At 40.2% G+C, this 10,576-nt stretch overlaps 1 pseudogene; it reads left to right on the forward strand.

Moving 5' to 3' along the window:
* The first annotated feature begins 2,313 nt into the window (after window positions 1-2,313).
* On the forward strand, window positions 2,314-2,494 carry LOC148122793 (Nuclear RNase P; annotated as a pseudogene).
* Window positions 2,495-10,576: the final 8,082 nt, after the last annotated feature.

Consider the following 10,576-nt stretch of genomic DNA (forward strand, 5'->3'; position numbering starts at 1 on the left):
ACTCTTGTCTACTTCCAATCTCCAGGAGGATACCTACATGATTTTCTTCAGGTTCACCTTCTTATTTAGCTTCTCTAGGATCATGAATAATAGGCTCAAAGACCTTTAATTATGACTAGAATCCACTTATAAGTGAGTAATACCATATTCCTCTTTTTGGATCTGGGTTACCTCATTCAGTAAAGCGTTTTCTATGTCCATCCATTTGCATGCAAAATTCAAGATGTAATTGTTTTTTACCACTGAGTAAAACTCTAATGTATATATGTTCCACACCTTTTTAACCATTCTTCTATTGAGGGGCAGCTAGGTTGTTTCCAGGTTCTGACTATTACAAATAGTGCTGTTATGAACATAGTTGAACAAATGCTTCTGTGGTATGATAGGGCATCTCTTGGGTATATTCCCAAGAGTAGAATTGCTGCGTCTTGAGGGAGGTTGACTCCCAGTTTCCTGAGAAACCGCCACACTGATTTCCACAGTGACTGCACAAGTTTGCATTCCCACCAACAATGGATGAGAATTCCCCTCTCTCCACATCCTCCCCAGCATAGGCTATCATTGGTGTTTTTGACTTTTACTAATCTGTCCGGTGTAAAATAGTATCTCATAGTTGTTTTGATTTGCATTTCCCTGATCACTAAGGATGTTGAGCATGACCTTAAGTGTCTTTTGGCCATTCGAAGTTCTTCTGTTGAGAATTCTCTGTTCAGATCAGTGCCCCATTTTTTAATTTGGTTAATTAGAGTTTTAGTGTCTAGTTTCTTGAGTTCTTTGTATATTTTGGAGATCAGGCCTTTGTCTGATGAGAGGTTGGTGAAGATCTTCTCCCAGTCAGAAGGTAGACTTTTTGTCTTACTGACGGTGTCCTTTGCTTTACAGAAGCTTCTCAGTTTCAGGAGGTCCCATTTATTCATTGATTCTCTTATTGTCTGTGTTACTGGGGTTCTACCTAGGAAGTGATCTCCTGTGTCTATGTCTTGTAGACTACTTCCCACTTTCTCTTCTGTCTTGTTCAAAGTGGTCAGATTAATGTTGAGGTCTTTAATCCATTTGGACTTGATTTTTGTGCATGGTGATAGATATGTGTTGGGAGCCACCTGGAGGCACAGGTGGTCCTGCAGTTTGGAGGTAGCCATGTGGGGCTGAGCACCCCTGCCTGCACCATTGCCTGCACATGCTCAGACCAGCAGAATGGCATTAACCAATCAGGACAGCGTTCAAGCTGCTCCACCGTTTAAAAGCAGCTGCCTTGGGGCCCAACGCCCTCTCTCTAAGCTTTCTCTCGTCCCTGCTCTATCGTCCCTTCCCCCAATTTTCCTCAAGGGAATGCTTTAAATAAAGATGTGACCAGAGAAGGAATTCTCGTTTTTGGTGGGGTTTATTCCTGCTGGACAGGATGGCGCCCCGCAACTGGTGCTGAAACCCGGGACGCTGAGGGACCCTGACAACTACGCCGGGGGACCCTGAAAAAGCCCGGGAGAAAAAGCCAAGATCAGACACCAACACAGAGAGCCTTAAATTTCAAAACTCTAAGAACATGGAGCGGTGAGTGACGTCGGTTAAAATCCCCAAAAAGGGGAAAAAAAAAAATGTAAAAAGAAATTTCAAAGGATAGGCCTAAATAAAAAAAAAAATACAAAAAAAAAAAAATCAAAGTTAAAATATCTAAAAAAAGGTACAAAAAACAACGGAGAAAAAAAATCCCTTAAGTTCAATACAGGTGGAGCTAAGAAAAAGCGAGGTTTACGGTTGGGAGATCCGCGGCTTCCTCCGTGCATACTCGCTGATAGAGACTGGAGGCAACAGTCTCGTAGGGAGGCAAACTTGATCACTGCCTTCCCTGTTCTTAAAGAGCCACAGAGCTTTTGGAGGTGATTTTCGCCTAATTTTGTTAAGAGAGCTCAGTCTCTGGCTCTCACGTACAAAAAACTTTAATTTTTGACTGAGAAAGACAAGCTGCTTGATCGTGCTGAGAGTGCTGGCGGCAGCCGGCCCGCCTTTGAGCGGTAATGCCTGATTAAAAACACGGAAGTGGGCCAGGCACGGTGGTGCACACCTGTGATCCCAGCTACTCAGGAGGGAGACGCAACCAGTTGCTGGCGGGGAGTTTGCTGGAGGCCTGCAAACAGCCAGGTCACCATGGCGACGGGCGGGCTAAAGTCCGTGTGACATCAGAGGCTATATGTCCCGGCCTTCTGGCGGGGCTATGGTTTTTGGAGGACGTTTTCAGCACCTGAGCGGACTCGCCTGACTGAGGCGAAAGCTGCGTGGTGAGCAGCGGCGCCATAGAAAGCAGAGAGGAGCTGAATCGGCTCTGCAGAAAAACTGTGTTTCCATAGCATCATGGGCGGGCGGAGATGAGTTCCCAGAGAACGGGGCTCCGCGCGCGGGCAGACCGGGCCCTCCACGGGTGGGCGGATGCCCCCCCCCCTCGCCGGAGCTTGAAAAAGACTCACAGCCGGCGGTGCGAGTTCATTGCCTGAGGTGAACCGGCGAGCCCGCGCACGGCCCGGGGCGGAGCCATGCCTTTGGGCCATGCGGAGCGCGCCATTATGGGCTTCAGAGGCGGAGCTGTGGCAGCCGCCGCTGTCCGCTGCTGCTGCCGCCCTCAGCCAAGGTCGCCAAAAATTTAGTCAGATAAAAACATTTGTCGCCAAAAATTCAGTCAGATAAAAACATTTATCCCCCAAACATCGCCCCTTTGTCAACAAAAAGTAGCCAGATGATCGACGTCCATTCTCCCTCAAAAAACTGGTCCTAATTATCATAATAAAGGCGCGTCAACCTGGTTATCATTACCTATTGCCCCTGGCAACGGGTAAAATAAACAATGTTACCTAGAGGTTTTTCCATCTAAATAGGGGAGCTGGAGAGATGGCTCAGCGGTTAAGGGCATTGCCTACTCTTCCAAAGGTTATGAGTTCAATTCCCAATGACAACTGCTTTGGTTTTTAAACAATAGAGGGGGACTACACTACCAGTGACAGCTTCCCCCAGAGAAAGGATTTCTCTTGCATTCTTTACACTTAATTTTTAATTCAAAATTTTGCTGGTACAGGCAAACAAGATTTGCTTTTTGAAACAGAGACCTGCAAATCTCTAAGTTCAAAACCAGCCTACTTCCAGTACTGATTGTGCTAAATTTTTACACTGAGAGTTTTTAGTACTCTTAAATGTTAATTTGGGAGGAGAGTTTTGTTTATGTTTTTCTAGAAATGCTAACATACATCTGGATGCCAGCGAGACCGACCAGAGAGATAAAGAAGATGACCCAATGGATGCTGAATGTCCTGCTGTGGAAGATTCGTACGGAGACAGCAGAGATGACCTTCTGGGCGGTGCCAAGAGCAGCTGTTTCACACCATCGACTTGAGCAACACCCTGTACAACCTCTTATCTCTTACTCTATTTTGCCTTTTCCTTCCTTAGGAATGGGTGGGAGCAGAGATATCCTTGGCATGCTGCGTCTAGGTGGGGACCAGATTGAAAAATAGTTTTGCCTTATTGCTCTTAAAGACAATAATTAGGGGGAGATGTTGGGAGCCACCTGGAGGCACAGGTGGTCCTGCAGTTTGGAGGTAGCCATGTGGGGCTGAGCACCCCTGCCTGCACCATTGCCTGCACATGCTCAGACCAGCAGAATGGCATTAACCAATCAGGACAGCGTTCAAGCTGCTCCACCGTTTAAAAGCAGCTGCCTTGGGGCCCAACGCCCTCTCTCTAAGCTTTCTCTCGTCCCTGCTCTATCGTCCCTTCCCCCAATTTTCCTCAAGGGAATGCTCCAAATAAAGATGTGACCAGAGAAGGAATTCTCGTTTTTGGTGGGGTTCATTCCTGCTGGACAGGATGGCGCCCCGCAGATATGGATCTACTTTCATTCTTCTACAGGTTGACATCCAGTTATGCCAGCACCATTTGTTAAAGATGCTTTCCTTCTTCTATTACATACCTTTAGCTCCCTTGTCGAAAATCAAGTGTTCATAGGTTTGTGGTTTAATATTTGGGTCTTCTATTCGATTCCATGGGTCGACTTCTCTGTTCTTATGCCAGTACCAAGCTGTTTTCAATACTGAGCTGTGTAGTAGAGTTTGAGGTCAGGGATGGTTATACCTCCAGACGTTCCTTTATTATATAAGATTGTTTTGGCTATCCTGGGTTTTTTGTTTTTCCATATAAAATTGATTATTATTCTCTCAAGGTCTATGAAAAAGTTTGATGGGATTTTGATGGGGATTGCATTGAATCTATAGATTGCTTTTGGTAGAATTGCCATTTTTACTATCTTGATCCTCCCAATCCAAGAGCAGGGGAGATCTTTCCATTTTCTGGTATCCTCCTCAATTTCTTTCTTCAAAGACTTAAAGTTCTTGTCAAATAGGTCTTTCACTTCCTTGGTCAGAGCTATCCCAAGATATTTTATGCTATTTGTGGCTATCGTCAAAGGTGAAGTTTCTCTGATTTCCCTCCCTTCTTCTTTATCCTTTGTGTATAGGAGGGCAACTGATTATTTGGAGTTGATCTTGTATCCTGCCACATTACTAAAGTTGTTTATCAACTGTAGGAGTTCTTTGGTAGAGTTTTTGTGGTCGCTCATGTATACTATCATATCGTCTGCAAATAACGAGAGTTTAACTTCTTCCTTTCCAATTCAAGTCCCCTTGATCCCCTTATGTTGTCTTATTGCTATTGCTAGAACTTCAAGCACTATATTGAAGAGGTATGGGGAGAGTGGACAGCCTTGTCGTGTTCCTGATTTCGATGGAATGGCTTTGAGTTTCTCTCCATTCAGTTTGATGTTAGCTGTCGGCTTGCTGTAAATAGCTTTTATTATATTTAGGTATGATCCTTGTATCCCCAATCTCTTCAACACCTTTATCATAAAGGGATGTTGAATTTTGTCAAATGCTTTTTCAGCATCTAATGAAATGATCATATGGTTTTTTTCTTTCAGTTTATTTATTTGATGGATTACATTGATAGATTTGCATATGTTGAACCAGCCTTGCATCTCTGGGATGAAGCCTACTTGATCATAATGGATAATTTTTCTAATGTGTTCTTGGATTCGGTTTGCCAGGATTTTGTTGAGAATTTTTGCTTCGATGTTCATGAGTGAGATTGGCCTGAAATTCTCTTTCTTGGTTGTGTCTTTATGTGGCTTTGGTATCAGGGTAACTGTAGCTTCATAAAAAGAGTTTGGCAATGGCTCTTCTGTTTCTATATTGTGAAATACCTTAAGGAGTATAGGTATCAGCTATTCTTGGAAAGTCTGGTAGAATTCTGCATTGAAACCATCTGGCCCTGGGCTTTTTTTGGTCGGAAGGTTTTTGATAACAGCTTCTAATTCTTCGCAACTAACAGGTCTACTTAGATTGTTCACCAGGTCTTGATTTAACTTTGGTAAATGGAATTTATCTAAAACCCAATCCATTTTTTGTACATTTTCAAACTTTGTGGCATATAAACTTTCGTAGTAAGATCTAATGATTCTCTGAATTTCCTCTGTGTCTGTTGTTATATCCCCCTTTTCATTTCTGATCTTATTAATTTGAGTGTTCTCTCTCTGCCGTTGGATTAGTGTTGCTAGAGTTTGTCAATCTTGTTGATTTTCTCCAAGAACCAGCTTTTTGTTTAGTCGATTCTTTGGATTGTTTTCTGTTTTTCTATTTTGTTGATTTCAACCCTCAGTTTGATTATTTCCAGTCTTCTACTCCTCCTGGGTGAGTCTTCTTCTTTTTTTCCCAGAGCTTTCAGGTATGCTGTTAAGTCTCCAATATGTGCTTTCTCTGTTTTCTTTAATTGGGCACTTAGTGCTATGAACTTTCCTCTTAGCACTTCTTTCATTGTTTTCCATAGGTTTGTGTATGTTGTGTCTTTATTTTCATTAAATTCAAGGAAGACTTTAATTTCTTTCTTTATTTCTTCCTTGAACCAGGGGTGATTCAGTAGTTGACTGTTCAACTTCTACGCGTTTGTAGGCTTTCTGGTGTTCGAATTGTTATTGAATTCTAACTTTATTCCACGGTGATCTGACAAGACACAGGTTGTTACTAATATGTTTTTGTATCTGTGGAAGATTGCTTTGTTACCGAGTATGTGGTCAATTTTCGAGAAGGTTCCATGAGTTGCAGAGAAGAAAATATATTCTTTCCTATTTGGGTAGAATGTTCTATAGATATCTGTTAAATCCATTTGATTCATTACCTCTAGTAATTCTCTTATTTTTCTATTGAGTTTCTGTCTGATTGACCTGTCCATTGGTGAGAGAGGTGTGTTGAAGTCTCCTACTATTAGTGTGTGTGGTTTGATGACTGCCTTGAATTCAAAAAGTTTTTCTTTTACATAAGTGGGTGCTTTTATATTATGGGCATAGATATTCAGGATTGAGACTTCCTCCTGACGAAGTGTTCCTGTTATGAGTATGAAATGTCCATCTCCATCTCTTCTGATTGATTTTAGTTTGAAGTCAATTTTGTTAGATATTAGAATGGTCACGCCCGCTTGTTTCTTTGGTCCGTTTGCTTGGAAAACCTTTTCCCAACCCTTTACTCTTAGTAGATGTCTATCTATGTGGTTGAGGTGTGTTTCTTGTAAACAGCAGAATGTTGGATCCTGTTTTCATATCCATTCTCTTAGTCTGTTCCTTTTTATAGGTGAGTTGAGTCCATTAATATTAAGTGATATTAATGACCAGTGGTTGTTGATTCCGGTTATTATTATTATTTTTTTTGTGTGTGTAGTAGAGTTTGTGTGTTTCTCTTCTTTGAGTTGTGGTTGTGAAGGGTCGCTAGATGTCTGGGTTATTGTAGGCAGTGTTGGCAATGTTGGATTCCTTGGGTTGCAATTTTCCTTCTATTACGTTCTGTAAGGCTGGATTTGTGGCTACATATTGTTTAAATTTGTTTTTATTCTGGAATATTTTGTTTTCTCCGTTGATAGTGAACAATAGCTTGGCTGGGTATAGTAGTCTGGGTTTGCATCCATGGTCTCTTAGTTTCTGCAGTACCTCTATCTAGGACCTTCTGGCTTTCATGGTTTCCATAGAGAAGTCCGGTGTGAGACTGATAGGTTTACCTTTATAAGTTACTTGACCTTTTTCCTTTGCAGCTTTTAATATTCTTTCTGTAATCTGTATGTTTTGTGTTTTGATTATTATATGGCAAGGGGATTTTTTTTTTTTTGATCCAGTCTATTCCGTGTTCTGTATGCTTCTTGAACCTTCATAGGAATATTGTTCTTTAGGTTGGGAAAGTTTTCTTCTATAATTTTGTTGAATATATTTTCTTGACCTTTGATCTGCAATTCTTCTCCTTCTTCAATCCCTATTATTCTTAGATTTGTTTTTTTTATTGTGTCCCAGATTTCTTGAATGTTTTGTGAAGAGAATTTGTTGGATTTGCCGTTTTCTTTTATCAGAGCATTTATTTTCTCCATGGTATCTTCAGAATCTGAGATTCGTTCTTCTATCTCTTGTATTCTATTGGTTATGCTTGATTCTGTAGTCTCTGTTCATTTACCTAGGTTTTCCATATCCAGCCAGTTCTCGGTTTGTGTTTTCTTCATTGCCTCCATTTCAGTTTTCAATTCTTGAACTGTTTCCTTTACCTGTTTGATTGTTTTTTCTTGGTTTCCCAGGTATCATTCACAGATTTACTTATTTCTCAAACTTTTTGTTATACTTCTCATCCATTTCTTTACTCATTTCTTCAAACTTTTTGTTATACTCTCATTCAATTCTTTAATGGAGTTATTCGTATCCTGTTTAAGGGACTCTATTGCTTTCATAATGGCATTTTTTTCCACTTCTTCTGGATTAAGGTGTTCAAGTCCTTCTATTGTAGGGTCGTTGGGATCTGGTGTTTTCATGTTGTTTTTCAGATTGTTGGAGGAGTTCTTACCTTGGCGTCTGCCCATCTCTTCCTTCAAATACTCTCTATTGGATCTTCTGGTACCAGTTCAGGTTACCTTGTTGGGCAGGGACTTCACTGACAGAAGGCCTACCTTTCCTCATGCAGGCTATTGAAAAACAGGCACTCCCTCCTTCCAGGTTGCGCCTACAGCCCAGGCCCAGTGTGCAAGGCAGCTGAGCTGGGGAAATTTTATGGCCCCAGGGGGAAGGGAGAATTATAGGAAGGTATACCTGGATGGGAGCTGGGATGGCAGGCGGAAGAGCTTAGCAGGGTGGAGCCACCACTGCAGGATGACCTGGGAGTCTAGGAGGTCGGGGAATGTCTGACCTCTTTCTCGCTGCGCTCCTGCCATGGGCCATGATAAACACTTTTAAATGAAAACATGATTTTCTCCAACAGAGTCTCACTTGGGAAACAAATTAGTCTTAACAGTAAGTCACATGCTCAGCAGTAGATAGCAAACAAAAAGCAAATTCTACATTATCTTTTGATATTCCTTGATTCATAATATTGTATGAGGACTTCTATTTTTACTTTTACTTTTATTTTATCATATTTTATTAATTTTTAATAAACAGAGATTTTTGTGTACCTATTAATGGCTTCTGGATTTCTGTTTCTATGCAAACCAGTGTGTCTCTGCATGTATATTTGGTTTCCTGTGCATTTCTTGAGCTCTCTTCCTACTGTTTGTTTGTTTTGTCCTATTCCAATGTGTTTGTTTTTATTTTATCTTATTATATTGTATGTTATTATTTGTATACATTAAATGCCTGTTTGTTTTCTAATAATAGTCAGAAAGTGGATACATTTGGGTGGAAGAGGAGCTTGGGAGAAACTAGAAGGAACAGAGAGAGGGAAACATATAGTTAAAATATATGAAAAATTATTTTTAATAAAAGAAAAAATTAAAAATAAAACCACCTGAAATGTTAAAATTTCTTCATGGAAACAAACATATGTAAATACTCTTCAAGACACTAGAGAGAATAAGAACTCTCTAAACAGAACTTCAATATTACCTGAAAGGACATGAACAAGCCCCAAGCCCCAGTATCAATAGATGTGACTACAATTCATAAATTTAACAAGTTAGATTCAATGTTTTTTTCTGTACAAAAAATAATCATGAAATTATAAAAACAATCAGTTTAAAACCTTCTATTCCAGGCTGGGTTGTAGTGGCACACACCTCTAATCCCAGCACTTGGGAGGCAGAAGTAGGCAGCTATCCATGAGTTCAAGGACAGCCTGGTCTACAAGGGCTAGCTTCAGGACATGCTCCAAAGCTATAGAGAAACTCTGTCTTGAATAACCAAAACAAAAAAAAAACCAAAAAACCCAAAAAACAAACAAGCAACAACAAAAAAACCACAGCGAAATCAACCTCTTATCCCTGTCTAAAAGTCTCCTAGACATCTTACCTCCTCTGCAGTATGGTCTACTCCTACCTTTAGCACTGGGTAACCATGAATCTGCTTTCTGTTATGAAATTTTTGACTGGTTTGTACATTTCTGGGAGTAGGAAGCAAACCCTTGCTAGATGTAAATAATGCCCTATATGTTGGACACAATTTTCAAGGTTTGTCCACTCTTTAGCATGTGTTAATCTTGATGTCAAGTGTTGCTGAAGGTATTCTGTTATCTCAAGACATGGTTAATATGTGAATGTGTATTTGGGCTATGTACACATTTCTAATTTTTTTAATAGTGTCACTACATATAGTTGTGCATGCTTTGCTGGCACTGTGTTTTATTTTTTTCATGGGTATTATATTAAGCATGGAATAGCGAACTCATATTGACATTATATGTTCAAATATTTGAAAAATTGCCAAAGATATCATCTGGAGTTGTAACAGTTTGTATTTTCCCAAGCAATATATAAGAATTTTAATTTTCCCATATCTTTGCTTATACTAATCAATTTTTGTCTTTCTAATTCTGATCTTGTTAGTGGACATGAAATGATATCCCATTGATTTGTGATGTGCATTTCCCTGATTAATGTTGATAAAGGGTTTATTGTGTATTTGTATATCTCCTGTAGTAAGATATCTATTAGGTTGTGGGCTGTGTGTTTGTGTGTGTGTGTGTGTGTGTGTGTGTGTGTGTGTGTGTGTGTGTGTGTGTATGTCTGTGAGTTCAGATAACAGCATTGAGAACTGTTCCTGTGGCCATGTAAATTATGGTGCCTAGCCAGTGAATTCTGGGATATGCTTGTCTTCTGCTTCCAGAACTTAAATGCAGGGCCCCATGGCTGAGCCCCACTTTTTTCAAATTCTGATATTTCTGCTTCTACAACAAGCATTTTCTGAGTTCCATTATCACTCCATCCTCTCCTCAGGACCTGTTAACTTACATTGTTCTTTAGCTGACACTTTATTTTTGAATGAAATGAATTAGTTACATAGTTCAGATAAATGTACTTTAGTAGATATTTGATTTTGTTTCTATATGTCATCTCTTCAGGTTCTTGATTTTCTTGCTTTTGAAATTCAGAAGAACTCAATTTTGATGATTTTCAGTGCATGTAATGTGTGTGAAAATGTGTGTGCTGTGTGCTGTGTGCATGCGAGAGGGGGGCAGGATTGAGATGAGATTTTTGCCACTAAGTAGAAAAAAATATCCATTGTCTAATCCAAGTTCTTAAATGTTTACCC

This window comes from Myodes glareolus, chromosome 3 (assembly GCF_982192425.1).
Source record: "Myodes glareolus chromosome 3, mMyoGla1.1, whole genome shotgun sequence".
NCBI lineage: Eukaryota > Metazoa > Chordata > Mammalia > Rodentia > Cricetidae > Myodes > Myodes glareolus.